This window comes from Enoplosus armatus, chromosome 8 (assembly GCF_043641665.1).
Source record: "Enoplosus armatus isolate fEnoArm2 chromosome 8, fEnoArm2.hap1, whole genome shotgun sequence".
NCBI classification, from domain to species: Eukaryota; Metazoa; Chordata; class Actinopteri; order Centrarchiformes; family Enoplosidae; genus Enoplosus; species Enoplosus armatus.
In genome coordinates this window covers 7,443,728-7,458,280 of record NC_092187.1, presented here as the reverse complement: position 1 = coordinate 7,458,280, position 14,553 = coordinate 7,443,728, and the positions used below count along the sequence as shown (strand labels likewise).

The window sequence follows — 14,553 nt, the reverse complement described above, 5'->3', positions numbered from 1 at the left end:
GGGTTGTTATACTGATGGATAGCAGGTGAGTAGGCTGGACAGCAATCAGGAAGCCAGGAGAGTGAGAGGAGTGCCACACTCACAACACAGACACACACACGCACACACACACACACACACACACACACACACACACACACACACACACACCACAGAGAGACACAATGGGAAGTGAAAAAACACTAGAAACACAAGGAATAGCTGGGGGCACGGCCTTAGCTGTGACAATAGATGACGTTAAAAAACTCCACATTCTTGAGGATTCAATTTTGATATTGATAGTTTATATACTAATATTGATATTGTTGAAGGCATACAAGCCATTGCAACATATTCCATAAACACCCAGACAAGAAAAGACCAGACAACGAATTATTGTAGCTATTTGACCAGGAATGATCATAAATTTAAGGGAGACAAATTAAAGGCACAGCTATGAGCAAGAAATTTCCCCCCTGCACATGTTAAGATTTTCATGGCTGAATGGGAGACCTCATAAAATGCATAAAAAGGCCTGTACATTATTATAGGTTTTGGATGATATCTGGGGTCTGTGGGCACACTCAAAGTAGGATTTAGATTTTTGACCACTCTGAACAACCATAATGCATCCATCAAACTCAAATCTACCACCAGCTTGACTTCTGTGGATTTTTTGGACACTAAAACATTTAAAGGGGCCAAATTCCAAGAAACTCACTGATTGCATAATGAAGTATTTCTCAAGGGGATAGACACTCGTACTCCACAAAGCTGCAAGTTGCCACCCGCAGCAAACCTATGCTGGGCTGGTTCAATCAGTTAATTTAAGATTCCACAAAATGTTTACTCAACATGAGGATTTTATGCAGGCCACCAAAGTGTTATTTTTGGCTTTGACCACTAGAGGGAACTCTAGGTCTTTCAGTAGAAAATCCCTTAAAACATTTCAGCAAACCAGACCTTTGGGACAAGGAGGACTGAATCATTGCAGCTTTCAGAAAAAGTAAAGTAACTGGTTAAAGCTAAGGTCTCACCACTATTAAACCTAAAACCTAAATGTCATGGGGATTTTTTTCAACGCCAATCAACATAACAATGTTTTCTGTTTCATGGGAGCCCTGGCTCTACAAATTGTTTCTACCTAATAACGTGTAAGCAATGTGGTTTACAATATGTGGGTGAAACCATTAATTAATATGATTCACTCAACACAGACACCATATGTTGAAAAAGAGAAACACACACACACACACACACACACACACACACACACACACACACTCACCTAGTGGATGGAACTCATGTTCAAGCCGTAGTAATATAAAGTAACACAAGATGGAATAATGCTCAAAGAAAGAGATGGTGTGGTGGTGGTAAACGTTCTCAGTTGGACGGCGAATGATTCCAAATTCAAACAGGGGATCCTTGATCACGGTTTTAAACAATGGGCACATGGGGCATTAGCAAGAAGCATTATAACTGACAGGCTGAAAATAAACGTTTTTACTAATTAGATAAAGATTGTGCTTTATTTAGGTAACCTGACAGGAAAATGTAAATGTACAACATGAGCACAGATATATCATTACAGTTCAGAAATGGTTAAAAGAGGACCCCCTGATTCTGAGACACTGGCTGGACACTGAAGAGATATATGACGTGGAAAGACTCAACAATCAGAGTTTAAAAGAAAATGGACTCAATCACCAAGACACAACTAAAACCTTTGCCTGTTGCTGTGATTGTGTGTGTGTTACTGTATCTGACTGATTGGTGCGTGTGTAACAGATAAATGCTAAATGCCATCTGCTATCATAACATTGCACCTGCATTGAGTAGTAATACCAAGGGATTATGGGTAATCCTTAAAGGTAGGACTTGTCAGTGTTGTAATGTGTCTGTGAGTGGCTGAGGGCAAAATAATGTTAACTAACTTGTAAAGCACATTAAAGTTGAGCTGGTTTTATTTGGTAAGATATTATTTGTTTTAGATTAAAGTGTGTATTAATGTGTAGTGTTATGTGTGTAATGTGTGTTCGTATTTCTTTACATTTGGTCACATTTTAAACCAGATATTGTTCCCCAAAATAGAAATGACACTACACATAGTCTTTTATGTTCACACTTTATTCAATGTATGACAGTTTTTAGTTTTTTTTTGGGTGCACACCACTTAGTTAACTTTCACATTGCATTCACATTGTTCTTTAATTTGCAAGTAACACCTTTGTTTCTTATATTACCGAGCTCATCTGGTGAAAGCCTGGGAAAGATGACCCACAGGAAGTGGAAAAAGCCGACAGGGGAATGGAAGAAGGGCGGACTCGAGTTCTCAAAAATCTCTTTTTATTAGGCTTTGTTATAATTTGCTGAAAGTTAATTAACAATATAATATAATATTACGGCATGAGTAGATCTGACCATAATTACATTTGTGTATTCCAATAAATGAATGTGTTGCTTAGATGTATTATTATGGCATGTATCACAATTTTAACCTTATTCTGTCAGTTGTAACTCTTGGGAGCAAATAGAAAATAAATATAAAAACATAATTCAAAGCGGTGAGCAGGCTTACTTTCATAACTTGTAAGTACAACAAGTACAAGGCTTTAATGGTTCAATCAGTCTCTGTTGTAGGACGATATTGGTATACAAAAGTACAATGAGATGGTTTTGACATACGGCTCAAGATGCAGACACAGATAAGTCATTCCCTCAGACCAGAATCTATATCTCATATAAAAGAAAAACTGTCAGGGAAAGCCAAAGGGCTTTGCCGGGCCCATGTGACCATGTGCCTGTAGTAATTAGCCCAAACATCCATTCTCCAGCTGCACCAACGTCCCCATCGTCACATTATCCTGTGCCCACTCTCGGCTGCCCTCCAGTGTTAGTGAAGTGATACCACACAAGCCAGAGAGAGAGAGAGGATCACATCCAGCAGCTCAGACGGAGCAGGTGGAGGTGGAGATGGTGTTGATATGGATGTTGATACTGAGGTAAATGCAGCCAGCCCTGTAAATATCTTACCATAAGAAAAAAAGAATATAGTTGCAGTCTGATGTGATTTCACAGTTCATTGAGGGTCAAGTTCAAATTCAAGTTTAATGAACACAATGCACAACTCCTCATGTTTGTTTGTTGTTACAGTATCACATCAAATATTGTGTTTTGTCTAAGAATCGCAAACTTCAGCAGAACATATAGCACCCTAATCAACCTCTGTTAACACGTCTCCACCCGTTATTTGAGTCTCCTTTAAATGTAATGAGGAGAGAGACGCACACTGCAATCACTCACACAAATGACACACAAACTGTGGCATCAGTCTGCTGCGTCTGTTTGATAAATACACCACATGTGTTTGAGGCAGAATGTGTCGCATCTGCACTTGAAAAAAGATGGTGAAATGAAACCAGGAATGACCTTAATTTGATCATTGCTACACTGATATCTATCCTGAGTTAGAGGTAGTGCAGCTTTTAATAACATCACGAAGAAGAGGTGCGAGCTCTCCACTAAACTCTTTATAAACCTTTCAACTTGAACTTGATGTGAAATCAAAAAGACATTTGAAGTGCAGTCATGCATGTGGTTAAGCTGGCTTCATTGTCCCCAAGTTCCCAAAATAGTCCCAGATAAATTACCGAGACTTAATAAATGGCTTAATAAACGGCTGGACCGTGTATGGTCAATATGGCCAAATTGTTACACAGATAGTTAGTGGAAGTGTCTTTAATGCGAATTCCTGGATATTAAATGTGTGATTTTCTCTAGTGGTCCCAGTAATATTTGTTCTTAAAGTGTACTGAGGTAGCATATCACACTTAACCTACGTTTGAGTCAAAAGGTTGTATAAATGCAGTTGAAAGAACTTTCTACTCACATCTTAAGATGATTGAGTTGAAAGCCAACTTGTAATTCATTTGTGGGCATCAAAAAAGGAAAATAACTTAATAATAATCAAATAAGAAAACACAAACAAAAAACAAGGGTAATTTCTTTTTATGAAATTTTGAAGTGACTATGGGCTGTTACTTGTATGTTGTCTATGTGTGTGTGATGTGTGTTTGTAAAGTACTGACATTTAGTTTTGTATTTACTTTTTTGCTTATTCCTGGAAGACTTCCTTCCCTAAATAATCCACATACAGACAACTGCTTGTGTAATTTACATAATCCCTTCTAGTGTGGATCTGTATGTGATCCCCCACTGTACTCTCTCACCAAGTCATGCAGTAATTATTTTACAGGTATTAAATTACTAATGGAGCTGCTTTGACAACCACTAGATGCCGCTGTGCGACGTCAGCATGAATCAGACAGTCAATTAGGGGAACAAGAGCGTTATTGTCTCCTCTTAAACTATTCATAGTGCATCACAGGATAACTGTCTAAACTCAGACAGACAGACAGAGAGACAGACAGACAGACAGACAGACAGACAGACAGACAGAGAGCACAGCTGCTGTTCCACTCTCATCATCCTGCTGCTGATGGGAAGAAAAACATCATCATCTCTCAGTCCTCTTTCTCTCTTTCTCATTACACAACTCTCCCTCATTGGCACAACATCACAAGCATCAACACACGTACACACATACGCACACACACACACACACACACACACACACACACACACACACACACACGCACAGTACATACATGCATCCATCTGTGTGTGGGAGCAGTGGGTGGGTGTTGGGGGTGGGCATATCTCAGCTGTTGGGCTTGTCAAAAGCCTGGGAAAGTGGCGTGTCCCTCCTCATGGCAGCCTTGACCCCCCCCCAGTCCAGCCTGCTCACTGTTTCCCTTCAGCCCTGACTCATGTCTGCATGAAACCTGAAGCCCTGATTCTGATCATTTTTGGGTGATGACTGTGTGCAGGGACAGCAGAGCAGCACCAGAGGGCTTAAACAACCATTTGGATCCAAACATGAGAGCTTTTATTTGCCAGTCATTCATGGGAAGTTATGAGAGTGTGATTGTAGCTTGAATTCAAGAGCTGAACTACTCTTAAAGTTACCCAATCCATGTGCTGATCATGGGAACTGTCAAGAAAGCAATTTCTTAAAGAGGAACTACGCACTAAATTATTATTATTATTTTTATAATTATTATTTATTGCACTGTACACGTGATCACATAGATTCTTACCTGCTGATTATGTTAATCCATCAACAAGCTTCTATGTGTCTTCTTGGATGAAGTTCACTTTTCTGTGGCCTCCACCTCAGCCATGATGTGCTAGTAAAGACCCTGAGAGAAAAGTTCAAGCCCTGCCTACTTTCTCACCTCCACACTCCTGACCAATCACTGCATAGAGAGGGTGTGAGCGTCAGACTGACCCTCACATCTCTTGGTATTGGCATTAACATGCGTCATGGGTGATCCAATCACAAGTGGACAGCTCTAATACCAGGTGTGAATGCAGCCAAGACGCATTGAGGACGCATTGAGAGCCGATCACTCAGATCACATTTGGAGGTGGTCAGGGCCACATATGGCCACATTGTTTTAGCAGTGTGTGCGCAAATGTGTCCTGGGCCACATTGAAGGACCACCTACTCAACTGATGTCCTTTGTGTAAGTGAAAGTACTCATTCACGCACCAACGACGCCATATGAAAGTGCGAAACAACCAGAAATAGAGATATATTATGAGTGCCTCAAACATCTTGAGCGATTTGGTATGTCTTGAACATGCCAAGAAGCCAAGGTCTTTTCAAACTTCTTCTTTAATTTCCAGCAGACTAGCCACAGGAAGTGCATTGCCGCCTCACGCCGGTTAAAAACAACAACACATTTGTTCTTTGCAAACGGAAATTATGTACGTTTGTTTTCATATAACGGAGGCAAGTGAGATCACAAGTGGTTGCTTGAGACGCATGTGGAGACGCATTCTAATGCTGGGTGTGAACTGAAGTACCTTCGAGCTGTCCACTTGTGATCACCTAAGACGCATGTTAATGCCAGGTGTGAGCAGGGCCACAGTTTACATGTCACTTGTGTGAGTGTTTGCCGTGTGCACCTCTTTCCTCATTACATTTATGGGAGGATCGTGCAAATAACAGGTGGAGACGTGTTTACAGAGGTTGATTGTGTATTTTGCAGGATTCACTCAGTTCAATCAGGAGAGACTTCATTGAAAAAGAGACTTCAAAAGTAATTAGATGAATTTATTTGATATAGTGCACATATGAAAACTGAAACCCCTGGGTGCTGAATGGGATGAAAACTGGAGGTGAATGGGGTGGAGGAGGGTTGCGTCGATCTGACACTGAAATGACAGCTGACAGCAGCAGAGGAAGGAACAGATTTAAAGTGTAACAGCAGCAAGATGATTGACTCACAGAGGTTGTGGCAAAATCTGATTGGTTCAACTGTGAGCGTGAACGCCCTCAGTCAGCTGATTGAGTAAGAACTGAGAAACTATGGTAGAACCTTCCCATTAGGCAGATGGAGAAGCACACTGCGCACATATTTATTTGTATTAGATTATTAATTATCATTATTATCTGTCAGACGTCCTTTTTACTGCACAAGAGTAATAAATAACTTTTTGTGATTATATTAAAAAAATGGAAATCATGGTGCTCAACAGCAAAGAATTTATCTTACAAAGAATCTGCCCCTTTATATTAATTTGATTTTTGACAGTTGTGTATTGTCTGCTAATCAAAGCAATATGATACAAATAAATATTATAAAATAAATGAAATCTAAAATGTAATAAAAATAAGAAAATAAACGTGCTTGTTTAGGGCAGGGTGGTATGTGCGTGCAGTCTATGGCTCCAGTACCGCCGGAAGCACACGACTACGTATAGAGTGAGATATGCTAGCTGCAATTAAAGTCGTACATTGAAATGATCCACTGGCCAGGTGGTGTAATGTTAAAGCTTGACTACTGCCAGGAAGGAATGGGAGGTCCTTCACTTCATCCCGGAGTGTAGTTGTCGTGTGACGGGTCAGCCTGAATCTTTTAGAGATGTGTTGTTCAGGCTGTTAAAATAATGTAATCTGGGTCAGTGTCACACTGTAAATGCTGCTGCCATTGTTTAGTTAAGTCACCCCCACAAAAACACACTTTTTATAGGCCACTACAAATTAACGGCACCTTTTCAGAGGCTGAGAATTTTCATAGACTGACAAAATACATAATCAAACTCTATTAACTCTGGCAGGTGAGTTATTTTCTAGTCCAAAAGGCTTGTGCCTGACTTTTGCCTCAAATGCTTCTTATAAATAATTACCATTTTCAGTTTTCAGCTTTTATTGTCATACTTTTTTATTGTCCATTTATAAATATTTGTAATTTAGCATATTTTGTTGACTCTTAATCTATGTGAGCATTATCCTCCATTGTTTTACTGTCCCTGGTTTTGTATTATTATTATTATTATTATTATTATATACTTTCCCCTTTGGTGAAACAGTATGTTTTACTTATGTTTGTTATGCTTATGTTTTATTTTTCTTTGCTTAATGTGGCCATTATAATGCAGCTCACAAAGGCAATTCTCTAACCTCCACCTGTTTCAGTGGACCTACATGTAGCAGCATTAACATACACTGTCACTGGTGCCTGTGCTTGTTGATGTGATATTGCAGAGGCTCCATATCAGTCTGTTCGCTCAGTATTCAAGGATTTGACTGTCAAGTCTCAGCAGTGAAGACAAGCTTTAGTTGAAATTTATTGTCTGCAGAACGATATAATTTTGCGTGGTACATTTTAGAAACACAGAGTGCAGTGTGTGGACAGGGTCATCGCTACAGATAGGGGTGAGAAAAATTAGCATAGCCGTTGTTTTCTCCGCTGTCTTCTCATGTACTATAACCCCTAAATTAATCTTTTCCTTTTTTTGAAATTGAGTCACCAAACCCTGGTAATCCTGTCTCTTGAAATCTCTCACAGTCCACTGCTGGAATGGGAGTGATTATCATAAAGGCCTGTGATCTTCAAAAATTAAATTTACCTCCCAGGTCTGGAGTTTTCTCATCCCAGCTGGAGACAGTGGATACCTCCTAAGGAGCCACAATGGAGGGTGGGGTCGCACCATCCTGATACAAGGCTTTTGTAATCCTGAGCTGTGGTGTACATGAAATCCCACTGTAATTGCCTTCCTTCCCAAAGGCAGGTCGGTTAGAGCTAAGATATTCACCATTCTCAAGACAGCTCACAAGGACAATGGAGGGGATTTAGTTCCTATGCAGATCCTCACACGTGCTGCATATTTTTAATGCAGGTGCTTCAGAAAGTCTCTGTGTTCTCACAAAACACACTGAGCTCAGCTGCGTCAGACAGAAAAGTTTAGCTCGGAAATCAAATATGAGCTGCAAAGCTTTAGAGGACAAACAAGCTGGAAGTGAAGAGTCTGATATTATCGATATTTTCAGTTGTGCTTCGCTGTTGTTACAAAGACAACAGTGCAGTACGTATTTCAGTACTGTCTTCATTTCACACACAAAACAAGGTCATGAACAAATGAACATGTGATTTGGACATAAATAATTAATAAAGCATGAGAAATAATCACTTTTTGTCATTTATGGAAGTCCACAAAAATCCACCATCTACGTTTTTTTTGTTTCTCATAATTACACTATTATTAATATCTTATGTTTGTTTTTGATCTTATTATTATGGGAAAGTTGCTGAGACAAGTATGAGGAATAATACATTAATAATATAATTACTCATCTTTGGTAATTATGTAAGGCAGTGTAATGAAGTTATGAATGAAGAGTATGGAGCTAGACTGCACTCATGTTGGAACCATCACAGCAACAATAGAAAGTCAACTCAATGAAGAAATCCCCCAAAGATAACAGAGGGCTGTTTCCTCAGATCATCTTTTTTGAATGTGATATCTGAGCTGGATGTTGGACAGTCAGATCTCATGGCCTTCTTGTGAATTGTGGATTTATGTTCCTAAATGTAGGAATTTGCTGTTGAATGCAGGTCCAATTATGATGACCTTTTAGGCAAAATAATGACTTATTTTCAGAAGCTTACTTGTGTATACACTGGACAACAACATACAATTCTTTAACCACGTATTGTACATCACATCCTGTATTTCTTTATTTCAAAAGGGTTAGGGTTAGTTGATCATCATTATCACAAATGCTCCTTACACATATTTTTAGAAATAGATTTCACATTGGATACAGGACTGTATAGTAGTCGTGCTACCTCAGGTGTAAGCCATGTGCCGTGAAGCTGCTGGTTCAGAGGGCAACCACCTTTTTTGCTCCATGCTTCATGCTGGACTGTTGACTCGTGTTTGTGTCTGCATATTGTTGGCAAAGGGGCTGCAACTTAATAAACACAAGGGGAAATGTTAATCTGCCACAGTTATGTGATAGATGGCATGAGAGAGAGAGAGAGAGAGAGGGAGAGAGAGAGAGAGAGAGAGAGAGATGCCTCCTCCCTAATAAACCTGGCAGAAGCTGCTGTGGCTTTAAACGTCCTCCATGTGTTGGATGCATGTTGCAGAGTTGCAAACCAACGATCCTGTTCTTATTGCCCCCCTATTGTCGTGGTTAAATCGGGAGCATCCACAATCCCGTCCCTGATGGCTGAAGTACACATTCACTGTGTCTGCTTACACGTGTACGTCAGGCAGCCGGGCCTCCGCTGATCTTGCCAAGAAAGCAGGCAGGGTCTCAAGTCCCACAGCTTTACTGTCAGAATGCAAAGGGGACTTAAGGACACAGGCAGGGAGCACAAAGAGCAGAGGGACATGATTTAAAAAAAAACTCCTGTGTGTGTGTGTGTGTGTGTGTGTGTGTCTTAACTCCCTCCATTTCGCAGTACACTAAAGGGGAAAAAATAAATAAATACTCAACGCAAGAAAATGAAACATCTTGGTTGAGAGAAAGTAAGTGAGTCTGACTTTAGAGAACGATCTTAGTTCAAGGGTTCAAGGGTTCATTTAATTGTCATTTTACAACACAAGGTTGTACGACAAAATGTATGTTGTCACTCTATGCTACACACACAAAAAACTATTCATTTTGATGAAGTGAGGGGGATGAATTTAAAAGTCTCACAGTCTGAGGAAAGAAGCTGCCCTGTAGTCTGGTGGTACGGCAGCGGATGCTTTTGTATTGCTTGTCAGACAGCAGCTGGGGTGGGTGTTGTCTCTTAGTATCGGCCTCTACACACACCTCACCGATATCACTGATGCTTGGTAGATACATACCAATGATTTTCTGGGCGGTTTTAATCCCCCCCCGGCAGAGCCCTCAGTTTGTAATGTTTCCAGTCAGTATGCTTTCTATTGCTCCTCTGTAAAAGATGAGGAGAACTTAAGTTTCATTAAGAAGTACAGCCGTGCTTGAGCTTTCTTTACCAGGGTGGGTTAGGGTTAAGTTAGTTTATCCCCTTGATAATGAAATCTACCCTGGTGCTAAATTACTTCTTGCCGTAGAACAAAACAATCACTGATCTCCCGACTGATCCATAGTCGAGAGAGATGATGAATAGTAAAGAAACACAGACATGAAATTGAATTAGAAGAGATAGGGGGATGTAGCTCTCTTTTTCTTCGCACAGCTTACAAGACACAGGGGAGATCGTTGGGAGATGTGTTTCTAAACCCTCGACAAAAGACATCTCCACCACATGTTCCACTCAGGAGAGTTTTCTGTAGTGGCCTGTTTTGTTTCTAGGCTGGATAAATAAAAATGAAATCTATAAGACATGTTAAATCGTTTATGAGCGTTGGAGGCAACAGAAAGATGTCTACTGAATAACTTTTTTCAACAACAGCACGAGCAGTTTCAGCAAATCCACTCCTGAGAGGGTTTTGGAAAATCTACAGTAAGGACAAAGATGTATAACATTGCATATATAATCCATATTTTAAGTATATTGTATAATGATTTTGAAATACACTAAACCAATTAATTAAAAAAAAAATAGACCAATCACAATTTTAATACCATCTGTACAAAACTGCCTGAACAGACTCAGGTACACCAGCTGTATGAAGACAGAGTTGACAGCCTCACCATATATCTGTGCCTGTATCTACACTATACAGCCAATAGTCCTAGAGCAAGGACCACATAATCAATGAGATGGGAACAATTGTTTATTGATTATGAACGTGAGTATATTGATTGATGGATAAGATTGAACCAAAGAAAGCCAGCAGGAACATGGATTCCAGTGTGCAGGCCAGGTGGTGAGAAGGCGACAGCTGTGTGTCGGGTGAACTGAGGGTGAACCGTGAGAACCTGTTATCCGCCATCACTTCGTCTTCCTTCCTCTCACAAACATTTCCCCAGAGAATGAGAGACAGAAGCTTACCTCATATCCATCCATTTCACAAAAAGAAGTTTGCCATCTTTGATCAATGTGCAGATCCTCTCTGGGACCTCCTGGTGAGTTGTTGGTGTGCCAAGTTGGAGCCACATGCTCCAAGGCTGGAAAAGATGATCTCAACCCGCCCCCCAGTTCTGAATGCGCACAGGTGAACTCCAAATGTAAAGCCCCGAACTTTCCTTACAGCAAAGTCATGATGTCTTTAAAGTCCAGTTCCTGGGCAACTTGACTATGGAGAGCATTGCCAAACTGTTGAACCTCTCCTGGGACATGATAGAGCGAAAGTCGTTTTTTTTAGCTTCATTTTACTGAAGGTCCCCTTGTTGTAAGTATAGAGAGGCCGAACACGTTTTCTTTACATGTTACTTTTCGTTTTCTGTAATTTATGGCAACAGGAACACAAGACTGTTACAGTGCTTCTAGCATCTAGGTTACTGGGAGCTTAGTCTCTTATAACCTGAAATTCAGATTTTAAATAAACATTACTACTGGTCACCTTGTTTGTGGTGTGGTACGTTTTTATTTAGGGTTGTATATCATTGTGCTATGGGACAGTGCTCATCCTGGACAAGAATATTTTTTCTCTTGGGAGAAGCTAGCCTGGACACCCCTCCCCCATTTTCTGCCCTTGACTGAACTGGAGAAGTTTGATTTATGGTGAACATCAGGGTCACGGCAGACAATGTAAAGAGCTTGATATGCCATTATGGTGACAGAATAGTAAAAACTGGAAGGGGTCAGATTTTTCATTTGTCTGTGTCACATTCCACTTCTGAAGGGGCCTGGATGACAGGTACATATCATTAGTAACGCTTTAGCGATATAATGATGCTATTTTATTTAGCCACCGTAGCACATGGCTCATGAATGCATAAAGAGGCAGTCTCCAGCTGAGCCTTCTAAACCATGATGCTTTGAAGTACAAGCCTTGAAATTTTAGGACTGAAATCTTAAGGACTACAAATTTAAGCGGTGAGACAACGTGCAGAACAGCTAGAGCCACCACGCTGGACACAGGATGGCACAACACAGATTTGTTTCCTTTTGCAGTGAAGAGGTTTGCCCGGTAGCTAGGTGAGGCATATCATAGCTAAACACACTAGCTTTGTCCTGAAATGGAAAGTTATCCAAGAGTCTTTTTCAGTATTTATTTATTTATTTATTGTGGAGGAAAACACCCAGCAAGAGGTCCAATAAAACCAGTCCCTATTTAACATGTTAGTTCTTCATTTCTCAGGGAATAATATATACACATATATATTGAATAAAATAGAATAAAATAGAATAAAACATAATATATAATATGAAATATAAAATATAACACTGCGGTAGACTGGTGTACAGTAGTGATAAAATTAATAAATAATGCATTTGTATATATATATAAAAACAGATAACATTAAGTAAAAGTAGTATAAAAGGTCAAAGGAACCAGTGCAGTGCGAGGATTGTGGTAGTGAGCTTGAGTTTATCAGGGGGATGCTGACATCATCAGCCTGCAGTTTGAGTTATTTACTCATCCTAAACCCTCTTCCTCGAAAGCCTGAATTCCTCAAAAGTTAGCTGCAACATTATTTAAAGTTGGAACTGAAAACTGATCTGTAGGAGTACGAGATGCAGGAGATCAGAAAGTCTCTTAACTTCTTGCCGGAGGGGCTAAGTACTCATCAAAGAAAAGGACAAAATAATTGCATGATTTTTTGCATGATGATGGATGATTTGATTCTAAGCAGACTTGAGACCAGACATTGAACCTACGCCAGAATTACTCTCTTTGGAGGAGCAGGTACTTCAGGTGAATATACAAACCAATGCGATTTCGGCTTGCCATACACTTCCTCTGACGGACAAAGCTGGCAATTATAATTAGCTTTGTAGACAGAGAATTCAAACCAGAGACACTGTGGCGAGCCAGAAAGCTGCGGGGGGCTGCCGTGTACCCGAATGGACATCCAACTACAAAGAACGCTGATATATCCAGCTGAAGGGATCACATGAGGAAACAAAAGTAATAATAGTAAGATAAATGATTACTGATTTGGATAAATATAAATCAATCAAAACTAAAGTCATCCTGTGAACGATACCAACCTAGCATGACCACAATGACAATAATATACTTATTTTTTCTGTAAGTGATTGACATTGAAATGGCGCAGGATTGGTATCAATTTCCACTGAGGACAGGTTGCATTTATCTCCATCCGGAGACATCAATGATGGGAAACTAACAGGCAATTAAAACTTTTGACAACACTTACTTACATGATATGGAGAAAGATGTTGTTCCTTGTGAATATTATACTGTTCAATAGTAATGTGAATATGGATGATGTAATATCAATAAGACATTATTGATACTCAAAGATCCAGCATTGTTTGAGACTACTGTGTAAGAACTAGTGCAATAGCAGTTTGTGAGACTTGGCTTAATGAGGAGCAAACTGCTATGGTTGAAATTGAGGGAAATTATGCGTTTTATTGATAGGATGGGTGGGAGCTTGGGCATTGTCACGGCTGGTGCTAGCAGGGTAACAGGAACACAAGGGATAGGACCCAAATGCAGACGAGTCTGAGCTGATGCGGTTCAGTTTATTAGCATAAACAGCCCTATTTCAACTATCTAAAGCGCATGGCGAAGGTGCATTTAGGGCGCGTCCTACTCCCCCTTTGCTAGTTAAACGGCGCGTAATCTGGGCGCAAAGGGGTTGTATTTAGTCTTAATTATTTATAGGAGTGTTTTGGGCGTAATATGAATTGTCATGAATTGTCATGAATTGCGCATGTCTCCTCTTTCTCACGTCAGCACACTTTATTTTGGTCCCAGCCTTCATTCCCTACTGTGCGGTATCACTGGGGCAAATACAGACAAAATAGGATCATCCTTTATCAATGCCTCAGCGGGGAAATTTGCAAAACACGTTCCCTGACCGGGAATCGAACCCGGGCCGCGGCGGTGAGAGCGCCGAATCCTAACCACTAGACCACCAGGGAATATGGGGAACTTACAGCGATTACGCGCGGTGCAGTGGCTGGGCATAGAGCCCTTATTGTTCCACCTCGTGAAGTGGGAGTATTTGTGGTTGTGATACTGGACGGACCCAGTGAGGGTATGGATGTATATATATATATATATATATATATATATATCCCTAACTAAATATATATATATATATATAGGAGCAGGCAAGAATCAAAAGTCCAATAAACAACCAGGTAAAGGCATGACACA

The 14,553-nt window shown here is 40.2% G+C and overlaps 1 non-coding gene across 1 annotated transcript; it reads right to left on the bottom strand.

The window, feature by feature from the left end:
- Positions 1-14,243: 14,243 nt before the first annotated feature.
- Positions 14,244-14,315, bottom strand: trnae-cuc (transfer RNA glutamic acid (anticodon CUC)). The gene has a single exon. It is a non-coding gene; the product is annotated as a tRNA-Glu (tRNA).
- Positions 14,316-14,553: the final 238 nt, after the last annotated feature.